This window comes from Oncorhynchus nerka, linkage group LG24 (genome assembly GCF_034236695.1).
Source record: "Oncorhynchus nerka isolate Pitt River linkage group LG24, Oner_Uvic_2.0, whole genome shotgun sequence".
Taxonomy (NCBI): domain Eukaryota; kingdom Metazoa; phylum Chordata; class Actinopteri; order Salmoniformes; family Salmonidae; genus Oncorhynchus; species Oncorhynchus nerka.
Window position 1 is genome coordinate 16,929,902 of NC_088419.1, and position 13,151 is coordinate 16,943,052.

Below are 13,151 nucleotides of genomic sequence, written 5' to 3' on the forward strand. Positions count from 1 at the left end.
ACACTACAGGGCCAAACCAAAACGGCTCCAGTGAGTTACACTATATTTCCACACTACAGGGCCAAACCAAAACGGCTCCAGTGAGTTACACTATATTTCCACACTACAGGGCCAAACCAAGTAACGTAAACTCACCCCGTTCCATACAAATGTGCGCAACCGCGACATTCAAACGAGGCTACAAAGAAAACTAATGGGATTGTGGCGACTGTGTTGACTTCAAAATCGGGGGTGTGAACTAGGTTTCTATTCAAGCGTTGATCAACATGGTAATGGCTCTATAGTATTGGATGAAAAGTTAAAAACTGACCCTCCATTACATCTTGACGTGTCATGTCGTAACGTACAGCACGCATAAAGCTACTATTTCTGTCTTACAATCTCTCTCCACCAGGTGTAGCACTTCTCTCATCATTTAAAAACAAGAAAAGGACAGGGACAGGGGTAAGGGGGGATACCTAGTAATTTTTTGCGTCGTCACTGCAAGCGATCATGACCCTCAAATGACAATGTTTACTTCTGAATATCACTTTAGCACTGCCCCAAAAACCCGATTCAAATTCGACACAAACCTTCAAATAGGTATGTAATGACACATTATATAAACTCTTTATAGTGTTTTATTTACATTTTTAGAGACGATAAGGTGATAAGATGGACAGATCGAGTGGAAAAAAAGCTGTTTTCCACACGACATCTCTCCTTCTCACTATCACGCATTAGTTTCTCTTCCCCACCCGCCATTTCTAAAAAGACTGTTAGGAATATTATGAATAAATGACTAAACAATATTCTCATTTTAAATGGAACTGTAACTAAGTAAACTTATATCTGATTAACAATATGAGTTCATAAGAAGGGATTGTGTGACACGGACAAGGAGTAATTAAATATAACAAACACCATTCCAAACTAGTCTGGAGAGGAGTGGGTTAAGTAAGCACAACCGACGAAACTGAGCTCTGGGGTGTTTTAGATAAGGCAGTGAGTGCATTCCTAGTTTTTCTGTTAATTAGAACTATCAGCTAAGTGGTGATCGATAATGGTGAGGGGTCAAGAGTTAATTCAGTTATGTTGTGTGACCTGTGAGTGTGTTAGTGAGTTGGAATGAACTTTTAAACTCACTTAATTCTAGGTCGGGAAGAGGGGATTAGTTCTAGAAGCAATGAAATGACATGTTATTGTATATAAACTGTTGCTCGTGATAATGTGGCAGCGTTCTCCGAGAAGAAATACTTTTATCTATTATTGATAAGACTGGTCTCCGTCTATTTTATACAAACAAGAATCTTACAAATTCTCATGAAATAGATTAAGCGAATTAAATTAATGAAAACATATTGGAATAATTAAATAACAGTAACAAAGACCCGACGGAGCTCATTGCCTTCTTGAATCATGCAGAAATGTGCAGCGTGGAGGTCATGTCATTGATTTTGTTGGAAATGGGAAAAATTGTGCTTTACAATGGTATTGACATTACAGTCGATCTGGAAGTGTTACGTTTTTGGGACGCTAAAATAAAGTCAATTGTACGGACCAAGGCGATGTACAAAAGTGAGGTTTACGTTAGGTTCCAGTGAGTTACACTATAGTTCCACACTACAGGGCCAAACCAAGAAGACTCCAGTGAGTTACACTATAGTTCCACACTACAGGGCCAAACCAAGAAGACTCCAGTGAGTTACACTACAGGGCCAAACCAAGAAGACTCCAGTGAGTTACACTACAGGGCCAAACCAAGAAGACTCCAGTGAGTTACACTACAGGGCCAAACCAAGAAGGCCCCAGTGAGTTACACTATAGTTCCACACTACAGGGCCAAACCAAGAAGGCTCCAGTGAGTTACACTATAGTTCCACACTACAGGGCCAAACCAAGAAGACTCCAGTGAGTTACACTATAGTTCCACACTACAGGGCCAAACCAAGAAGACTCCAGTGAGTTACACTATAGTTCCACACTACAGGGCCAAACCAAGAAGACTCCAGTGAGTTACACTATAGTTCCACACTACAGGGCCAAACCAAGAAGGCTCCAGTGAGTTACACTACAGGGCCAAACCAAGAAGGCTCCAGTGAGTTACACTACAGGGCCAAACCAAGAAGGCTCCAGTGAGTTACACTATAGTTCCACACTACAGGGCCAAACCAAGAAGACTCCAGTGAGTTACACTATAGTTCCACACTACAGGGCCAAACCAAGAAGGCTCCAGTGAGTTACACTACAGGGCCAAACCAAGAAGGCCCCAGTGAGTTACACTATAGTTCCACACTACAGGGCCAAACCAAGAAGGCTCCAGTGAGTTACACTATAGTTCCACACTACAGGGCCAAACCAAGAAGACTCCAGTGAGTTACACTATAGTTCCACACTACAGGGCCAAACCAAGAAGACTCCAGTGAGTTACACTATAGTTCCACACTACAGGGCCAAACCAAGAAGGCTCCAGTGAGTTACACTACAGGGCTAAACCAAGAAGGCTCCAGTGAGTTACACTACAGGGCCAAACCAAGAAGACTCCAGTGAGTTACACTATAGTTCCACACTACAGGGCCAAACCAAGAAGACTCCAGTGAGTTACACTATAGTTCCACACTACAGGGCCAAACCAAGAAGACTCCAGTGAGTTACACTATAGTTCCACACTACAGGGCCAAACCAAGAAGACTCCAGTGAGTTACACTATAGTTCCACACTACAGGGCCAAACCAAGAAGGCTCCAGTGAGTTACACTATAGTTCCACACTACAGGGCCAAACCAAGAAGACTCCAGTGAGTTACACTATAGTTCCACACTACAGGGCCAAACCAAGAAGACTCCAGTGAGTTACACTATAGTTCCACACTACAGGGCCAAACCAAGAAGGCTCCAGTGAGTTACACTACAGGGCCAAACCAAGAAGGCTCCAGTGAGTTACACTACAGGGCCAAACCAAGAAGGCTCCAGTGAGTTACACTACAGGGCCAAACCAAGAAGACTCCAGTGAGTTACACTACAGGGCCAAACCAAGAAGGCTCCAGTGAGTTACACTACAGGGCCAAACCAAGAAGACTCCAGTGAGTTACACTACAGGGCCAAACCAAGAAGGCTCCAGTGAGTTACACTATAGTTCCACACTACAGGGCCAAACCAAGAAGACTCCAGTGAGTTACACTATAGTTCCACACTACAGGGCCAAACCAAGAAGGCTCCAGTGAGTTACACTACAGGGCCAAACCAAGAAGGCCCCAGTGAGTTACACTATAGTTCCACACTACAGGGCCAAACCAAGAAGGCTCCAGTGAGTTACACTACAGGGCCAAACCAAGAAGACTCCAGTGAGTTACACTACAGGGCCAAACCAAGAAGACTCCAGTGAGTTACACTATAGTTCCACACTACAGGGCCAAACCAAGAAGGCTCCAGTGAGTTACACTACAGGGCCAAACCAAGAAGACTCCAGTGAGTTACACTATAGTTCCACACTACAGGGCCAAACCAAGAAGACTCCAGTGAGTTACACTATAGTTCCACACTACAGGGCCAAACCAAGAAGGCTCCAGTGAGTTACACTACAGGGCCAAACCAAGAAGGCTCCAGTGAGTTACACTACAGGGCCAAACCAAGAAGACTCCAGTGAGTTACACTATAGTTCCACACTACAGGGCCAAACCAAGAAGACTCCAGTGAGTTACACTATAGTTCCACACTACAGGGCCAAACCAAGAAGACTCCAGTGAGTTACACTATAGTTCCACACTACAGGGCCAAACCAAGAAGACTCCAGTGAGTTACACTATAGTTCCACACTACAGGGCCAAACCAAGAAGGCTCCAGTGAGTTACACTATAGTTCCACACTACAGGGCCAAACCAAGAAGGCTCCAGTGAGTTACACTACAGGGCCAAACCAAGAAGACTCCAGTGAGTTACACTATAGTTCCACACTACAGGGCCAAACCAAGAAGGCTCCAGTGAGTTACACTACAGGGCCAAACCAAGAAGACTCCAGTGAGTTACAGTACAGGGCCAAACCAAGAAGGCCCCAGTGAGTTACACTACAGGGCCAAACCAAGAAGGCCCCAGTGAGTTACACTATAGTTCCACACTACAGGGCCAAACCAAGCCAAGCTGTTCTGGCCTGGTTACGCATCTACCATAGTTGCTGGAACTGTGCTGTATAGGACAATGTGAAAATAAACTTATTAGAGCCAACACATTACAGTTTGGGTCAGCCCTACAGTCTGAATCAGGCATCATATGCAGGTCGCCATGATCCTGAATCACAATGACACTGTTTTGATGATGGATGGCATTCACCACATCACACACTGTCTCCACACACCACACTTAACATCACAATGAAACCAATCTGAAAGCATCAGCAAACAGCTGCAGCAGCTGAATTTAAAACACAGTAAGCCTGGTCCCAGATCTGTTTGTGTTTGGCCAAACAACAACCATAGGAGTTGGCTATACAGCACAAACAAATCAATGCAGTGTAAGTATGAGGTACAGGAAGATGTTTACTGTAAGTACAATTACACTATGTGGGTGTTGGCTCGCTCACCTCCCATATTGCCAGTTCTACCTGCCTCCTATCTCCTCTCCTCTCCTTCATTAACCCTATCCTAACCTCTCAGCCCTATCCTAACCTCTCTCCTCTGTCTCCTTCATTAGCCCAATCCTAACCTCTCTCCTCCTCTGTCTCCTTCATTAGCCCTATCCTAACCTCTCTCCTCCTCTGTCTCCTTCATTAGCCCTATCCTAACCTCACTCCTCCTCTGTCTCCTTCATTAGCCCTATCCTAACCTCTCAGCCCTATCCTCTCTCCTCTCCTATGGCTCCATCATGAACCCTATCCTAACCTCTCAGCCTTATCCTATCTCCTCTCCACCTCCTTCATTAGCGCTATCCTCTCTTCTCCTCCTCTGTCTCCTTGGGAGCAGCAGGTCCATTAGCCCTATCCTCTCCTCTCCACCTCTGTCTCCTTCATTAGCCCTATCCTAACCTCGCTCCTCCTCTGTCTCCTTCATTAGCCCTATCCTCTCTTCTCCTCCTCTGTCTCCTTGGGAGCAGCAGGTCCATTAGCCCTATCCTCTCCTCCTCTGTCGCCTTGGGAGCAGCAGGTCCATTAGCCCTATCCTCAATCCCATCTTCCATTGTCAACAGAACCCTGGCTCCAGCCCCTGTGGCACAGATAGGGAGCAATACAGACACACATGCACACAAACGTGCATGAGGATGCACACACACACATGTGCATCCATACACACACGTGCACACACCCTGAGTGCTCTTCTAATGTCCTAATGTCCATCAAGCCTCTACGCTCAAGGCACCTTATCTCTTCTGCTCAAGCCAGTGGGTGTGTGTTTGTGTATGTGTGTGCGCCAGGGTTTCCGTTAGCCGGTAATTGCCGGCCTTTTGGCAGATATAAACAATTAAAAGCCAATAAATAGAATTGTTGCCAGCCAAATTGACCGGGAGAAAAAACTATCCCAAACCAAGAAGGGCCCACGTTTCCCATGCATACCGTTGCATAGGCAACAGTATGCAGGCAGGTGGAAGCAGTATGCATTTTGAAAACATGTACTTGAAACATGGAGGCAATTATTTTATTTCAACTTTATTTTGTTGTCCAGAAGCCAAAGGCACAATCCTAGTCATAGTAACAACCCATCCTAGTCCTATTAACAACCCATCCTAGTCATATTAACAACCCATCCTAGTCATATTAACAACCCATCCTAGTCATATTAACAACCCATCCTAGTCATATTAAGAACCCATCCTAGTCATATTAACAACCCATCCTAGTCATATTAACAACCCATCCTAGTCATATTAACAACCCATCCTAGTCATATTAACAACCCATCCTAGTCATATTAACAACCCATCCTAGTCATAGTAACAACCCTTCCTAGTCATAGTAACAACCCTTCCTAGTCATATTAACAACCCTTCCTAGTCCTATTAACAACCCATCCTAGTCCTATTAACAACCCATCCTAGTCCTATTAACAACCCTTCCTAGTCATATTAACAACCCTTCCTAGTCATATTAACAACTCTTCCTAGTCATATTAACAACCCTTCCTAGTCATATTAACAACCCATCCTAGTCCTATTAACAACCCATCCTAGTCCTATTAACAACCCATCCTAGTCCTATTAACAACCCATCCTTGTCATATTAACAACCCATCCTAGTCATATTAACAACCCATCCTAGTCATAGTGACAACCCATCCTAGTCCTATTAACAACCCATCCTAGTCCTATTAACAACCCATCCTAGTCCTATTAACAACCCATCCTAGTCCTAGTAACAACCCATCCTAGTCCTATTAACAACCCATCCTAGTCCTATTAACAACCCATCCTAGTCCTATTAACAACCCATCCTAGTCCTACTAACAACCCATCCTAGTCCTACTAACAACCCATCCTAGTCATATTAACAACCCATCCTAGTCATATTAACAACCCATCCTAGTCATATTAACAACCCATCCTAGTCATATTAACAACCCATCCTAGTCCTAGTGACAACCCATCCTAGTCATAGTGTAACAACCCATCCCAGTCTAGTAACAACCCTATAGTAACAACCCATCCTAGTCATAGTAACAATCCTGACAACCCGTCCTAGTCATATTAATAACATATTAATAACCCGTCATAGTAACAACCCGTCCTAGTCATAGTAACAACCCGTCCTAGTCATATTAACAACCCGTCATAGTAACAACCCGTCATAGTAACAACCCGTCCTAGTCATAGTAACAACCCACCCTAGTCCTATTAACAACCAATCCTAGTCATAGTAACAACCCGTCCTAGTCATAGTAACAACCCGTCCTAGTCATATTAATAACCCGTCATATTAATAACCCGTCATAGTAACAACCCGTCCTAGTCATAGTAACAACCCGTCATAGTAACAACCCGTCATAGTAACAACCCGTCCTAGTCATAGTAACAACCCGTCCTAGTCATATTAATAACCCGTCCTAGTAACAACCCGTCCTAGTCATAGTAACAACCCATCCTAGTCATAGTAACAACCCATCCTAGTCATAGTAACAACCCGTCCTAGTCATATTAATAACCCGTCATAGTAACAACCCGTCCTAGTCATAGTAACAACCCGTCCTAGTCATATTAACAACCCGTCATAGTAACAACCCGTCATAGTAACAACCCGTCCTAGTCATAGTAACAACCCACCCTAGTCCTATTAACAACCAATCCTAGTCATAGTAACAACCCGTCCTAGTCATATTAATAACCCGTCATAGTAACAACCCGTCCTAGTCATAGTAACAACCCGTCCTAGTCATAGTAACAACCCGTCCTAGTTATAGTAACAACCCGTCCTAGTCATAGTAACAACCCGTCCTAGTCATAGTAACAACCCGTCCTAGTCATAGTAACAACCCGTCCTAGTCATAGTAACAACCCGTCATAGTAACAACCCGTCATAGTAACAACCCGTCCTAGTCATAGTAACAACCCGTCCTAGTCATAGTAACAACCCGTCCTAGTCATATTAATAACCCGTCATATTAATAACCCGTCATAGTAACAACCCGTCCTAGTCATAGTAACAACCCGTCCTAGTCATATTAACAACCCGTCATAGTAACAACCCGTCATAGTAACAACCCGTCCTAGTCATAGTAACAACCCACCCTAGTCCTATTAACAACCAATCCTAGTCATAGTAACAACCCGTCCTAGTCATAGTAACAACCCGTCCTAGTCATATTAATAACCCGTGATATTAATAACCCGTCATAGTAACAACCCGTCCTAGTCATAGTAACAACCCGTCCTAGTCATAGTAACAACCCGTCATAGTAACAACCCGTCATAGTAACAACCCGTCATAGTAACAACCCGTCCTAGTCATAGTAACAACCCGTCCTAGTCATATTAATAACCCGTCCTAGTAACAACCCGTCCTAGTCATAGTAACAACCCATCCTAGTCATAGTAACAACCCATCCTAGTCATAGTAACAACCCGTCCTAGTCATATTAATAACCCGTCATAGTAACAACCCGTCCTAGTCATAGTAACAACCCGTCCTAGTCATATTAATAACCCGTCATAGTAACAACCCGTCATAGTAACAACCCGTCCTAGTCATAGTAACAACCCACCCTAGTCATATTAACAACCAATCCTAGTCATAGTAACAACCCGTCCTAGTCATATTAACAACCCTAGTCATAGTAACAACCCGTCCTAGTCATAGTAACAACCCGTCCTAGTCATAGTAACAACCCGTCCTAGTCATAGTAACAACCCGTCCTAGTCATAGTAACAACCCGTCCTAGTCATAGTAACAACCCGTCCTAGTCATATTAATAACAACCTTCCGTCATATTAATAACCCGTCATAGTAACAACCCGTCCTAGTCATAGTAACAACCCGTCCTAGTCATATTAACAACCCGTCATAGTAACAACCCGTCATAGTAACAACCCATCCTAGTCCTATTAACAACCAATCCTAGTCATAGTAACAACCCGTCCTAGTCATATTAATAACCCGTCATAGTAACAACCCGTCATAGTAACAACCCATCCTAGTCCTATTAACAACCCATCCTAGTCCTAACAACCCATCCTATTAACAACCCATCCTAGTCCTATTAACAACCCATCCTAGTCCTATAACAACCCATCCTAGTCCTATTAACAACCCGTCCTAGTCTATTAACAACCCATCCTAGTCCTACTAACAACCCATCCTAGTCATATTAACAACCCGTCCTAGTCCTATTAACAACCCATCCTAGTCCTATTAACAACCCATCCTAGTCCTATTAACAACCCATCCTAGTCCTATTAACAACCCATCCTAGTCCTATTAACAACCCATCCTAGTCATAGTAACAACCCATCCTAGTCATATTAACAACCCATCCTAGTCATATTAACAACCCATCCTAGTCATAGTGACAACCCATCCTAGTCATAGTGACAACCCATCCTAGTCCTATTGACAACCCATCCTAGTATAGTAACAACCCAGTCCCAGTCATAGTAACAACCCGTCATAGTAACAACCCATCCTAGTCATAGTAACAACCCGTCCTAGTCATAGTAACAACCCGTCCTAGTCATAGTAACAACCCGTCCTAGTCATAGTAACAACCCATCCTAGTCATATTAACAACCCATCCTAGTCATATTAACAACCCATCCTAGTCATATTAACAACCCATCCTAGTCATATTAACAACCCATCCTAGTCATAGTAACAACCCATCCTAGTCATAGTAACAACCCATCCTAGTCATATTAACAACCCATCCTAGTCATAGTAACAACCCATCCTAGTCATAGTAACAAACCCATCCTAGTCATATTAACAACCCATCCTAGTCATAGTAACAACCCTTCCTAGTCATATTAACAACCTTCATAGTAACAACCCGTCCTAGTCATAGTAACAACTCTTAACAACCCGCCCCATAGTCATCCTAGTCATAGTAACAACCCCCCTAGTCATATTAACAACCCATCCTAGTAACAACCCGTCCTAGTCCATAGTAACAACCCATCCTAGTCCTAGTAACAACCCATCCTAGTCCTATAGTAACAACCCATCCCTAGTCCTATTAACAACCCATCCTAGTCCTACTAACAACCCATCCTAGTCCTATATTAACAACCCATAACCTAGTCATATTAACAACCCATCCTAGTCATATTAACAACCCATCCTAGTCATATTAACAACCCATCCTAGTCAATATTAACAACCCATCCTAGTCATAGTAACAACCCATCCTAGTCATAGTGACAACCCATCCTAGTCATAGTGACAACCCATCCTAGTCCTATTGACAACCCATCCTAGTCCTATTGACAACCCATCCTAGTCCTATTAACAACCCATCCTAGTCATAGTAACAACCCATCCCAGTCATAGTAACAACCCGTCCTAGTCATATTAATAACCCGTCATATTAATAACCCGTCATAGTAACAACCCGTCCTAGTCATAGTAACAACCCGTCCTAGTCATATTAACAACCAATCCTAGTCATAGTAACAACCCGTCCTAGTCATATTAATAACCCGTCATAGTAACAACCCGTCCTAGTCATAGTAACAACCCGTCCTAGTCATAGTAACAACCCGTCCTAGTCATAGTAACAACCCGTCCTAGTCATAGTAACAACCCGTCCTAGTCATAGTAACAACCCGTCCTAGTCATATTAATAACCCGTCATATTAATAACCCGTCATAGTAACAACCCGTCCTAGTCATAGTAACAACCCGTCCTAGTCATATTAACAACCCGTCATAGTAACAACCCGTCATAGTAACAACCCACCCTAGTCCTATTAACAACCAATCCTAGTCATAGTAACAACCCGTCCTAGTCATATTAATAACCCGTCATAGTAACAACCCGTCATAGTAACAACCCGTCCTAGTCCTATTAACAACCCGTCCTAGTCCTATTAACAACCCGTCCTAGTCCTATTAACAACCCGTCCTAGTCCTATTAACAACCCGTCCTAGTCCTATTAACAACCCGTCCTAGTCCTATTAACAACCCATCCTAGTCCTACTAACAACCCATCCTAGTCATATTAACAACCCGTCCTAGTCCTATTAACAACCCATCCTAGTCCTATTAACAACCCATCCTAGTCCTATTAACAACCCATCCTAGTCCTATTAACAACCCATCCTAGTCCTATTAACAACCCATCCTAGTCCTACTAACAACCCATCCTAGTCATATTAACAACCCATCCTAGTCATATTAACAACCCATCCTAGTCATAGTGACAACCCATCCTAGTCATAGTGACAACCCATCCTAGTCCTATTGACAACCCATCCTAGTCCTATTAACAACCCATCCCAGTCATAGTAACAACCCGTCATAGTAACAACCCATCCTAGTCATAGTAACAACCCGTCCTAGTCATAGTAACAACCCGTCCTAGTCATAGTAACAACCCGTCCTAGTCATAGTAACAACCCATCCTAGTCATATTAACAACCCATCCTAGTCATATTAACAACCCATCCTAGTCATATTAACAACCCATCCTAGTCATATTAACAACCCATCCTAGTCATATTAACAACCCATCCTAGTCATATTAACAACCCATCCTAGTCATATTAACAACCCATCCTAGTCATATTAACTACCCATCCTAGTCATATTAACAACCCATCCTAGTCATATTAACAACCCATCCTAGTCATAGTAACAACCCTTCCTAGTCATATTAACAACCCTTCCTAGTCATATTAACAACTCTTCCTAGTCATATTAACAACCCTTCCTAGTCCTATTAACAACCCATCCTAGTCCTATTAACAACCCATCCTAGTCCTATTAACAACCCATCCTAGTCCTATTAACAACCCATCCTAGTCCTACTAACAACCCATCCTAGTCCTACTAACAACCCATCCTAGTCATATTAACAACCCATCCTAGTCATATTAACAACCCATCCTAGTCATATTAACAACCCATCCTAGTCATATTAACAACCCATCCTAGTCATATTAACAACCCATCCTAGTCATATTAACAACCCATCCTAGTCATATTAACAACCCATCCTAGTCATATTAACAACCCATCCTAGTCATAGTGACAACCCATCCTAGTCATAGTGACAACCCATCCTAGTCCTATTGACAACCCATCCTAGTCCTATTGACAACCCATCCTAGTCCTATTAACAACCCATCCTAGTCATAGTAACAACCCATCCCAGTCATAGTAACAACCCGTCATAGTAACAACCCGTCCTAGTCATAGTAACAACCCGTCCTAGTCATAGTAACAACCCGTCCTAGTCATATTAATAACCCGTCATATTAATAACCCGTCATAGTAACAACCCGTCCTAGTCATAGTAACAACCCGTCCTAGTCATATTAACAACCCGTCATAGTAACAACCCGTCCTAGTCATAGTAACAACCCACCCTAGTCCTATTAACAACCAATCCTAGTCATAGTAACAACCCGTCCTAGTCATAGTAACAACCCGTCCTAGTCATATTAATAACCCGTCATATTAATAACCCGTCATAGTAACAACCCGTCCTAGTCATAGTAACAACCCGTCCTAGTCATAGTAACAACCCGTCATAGTAACAACCCGTCATAGTAACAACCCGTCATAGTAACAACCCGTCCTAGTCATAGTAACAACCCGTCCTAGTCATAGTAACAACCCACCCTAGTCATAGTAACAACCCGTCCTAGTCATATTAATAACCCGTCCTAGTAACAACCCGTCCTAGTCATAGTAACAACCCATCCTAGTCATAGTAACAACCCATCCTAGTCATAGTAACAACCCGTCCTAGTCATATTAATAACCCGTCATAGTAACAACCCGTCCTAGTCATAGTAACAACCCGTCCTAGTCATATTAACAACCCGTCATAGTAACAACCCGTCATAGTAACAACCCGTCCTAGTCATAGTAACAACCCACCCTAGTCCTATTAACAACCAATCCTAGTCATAGTAACAACCCGTCCTAGTCATATTAATAACCCGTCATAGTAACAACCCGTCCTAGTCATAGTAACAACCCGTCCTAGTCATAGTAACAACCCGTCCTAGTCATAGTAACAACCCGTCCTAGTCATAGTAACAACCCGTCCTAGTCATAGTAACAACCCGTCCTAGTCATATTAATAACCCGTCATATTAATAACCCGTCATAGTAACAACCCGTCCTAGTCATAGTAACAACCCGTCCTAGTCATATTAACAACCCGTCATAGTAACAACCCGTCATAGTAACAACCCACCCTAGTCCTATTAACAACCAATCCTAGTCATAGTAACAACCCGTCCTAGTCATATTAATAACCCGTCATAGTAACAACCCGTCATAGTAACAACCCGTCCTAGTCCTATTAACAACCCGTCCTACTCCTATTAACAACCCGTCCTAGTCCTATTAACAACCCGTCCTAGTCCTATTAACAACCCGTCCTAGTCCTATTAACAACCCGTCCTAGTCCTATTAACAACCCATCCTAGTCCTATTAACAACCCATCCTAGTCCTACTAACAACCCATCCTAGTCATATTAACAACCCGTCATAGTAACAACCCGTCCTAGTCCTATTAACAACCCATC

General features: G+C 43.1%; 1 protein-coding gene across 2 annotated transcripts in view; it reads left to right on the top strand.

Moving 5' to 3' along the window:
• ezrb (ezrin b) overlaps nucleotides 1-13,151 on the top strand; it is a 62,955-nt gene that overhangs the window by 33,325 nt on the left and 16,479 nt on the right. The window lies entirely within an intron of this gene.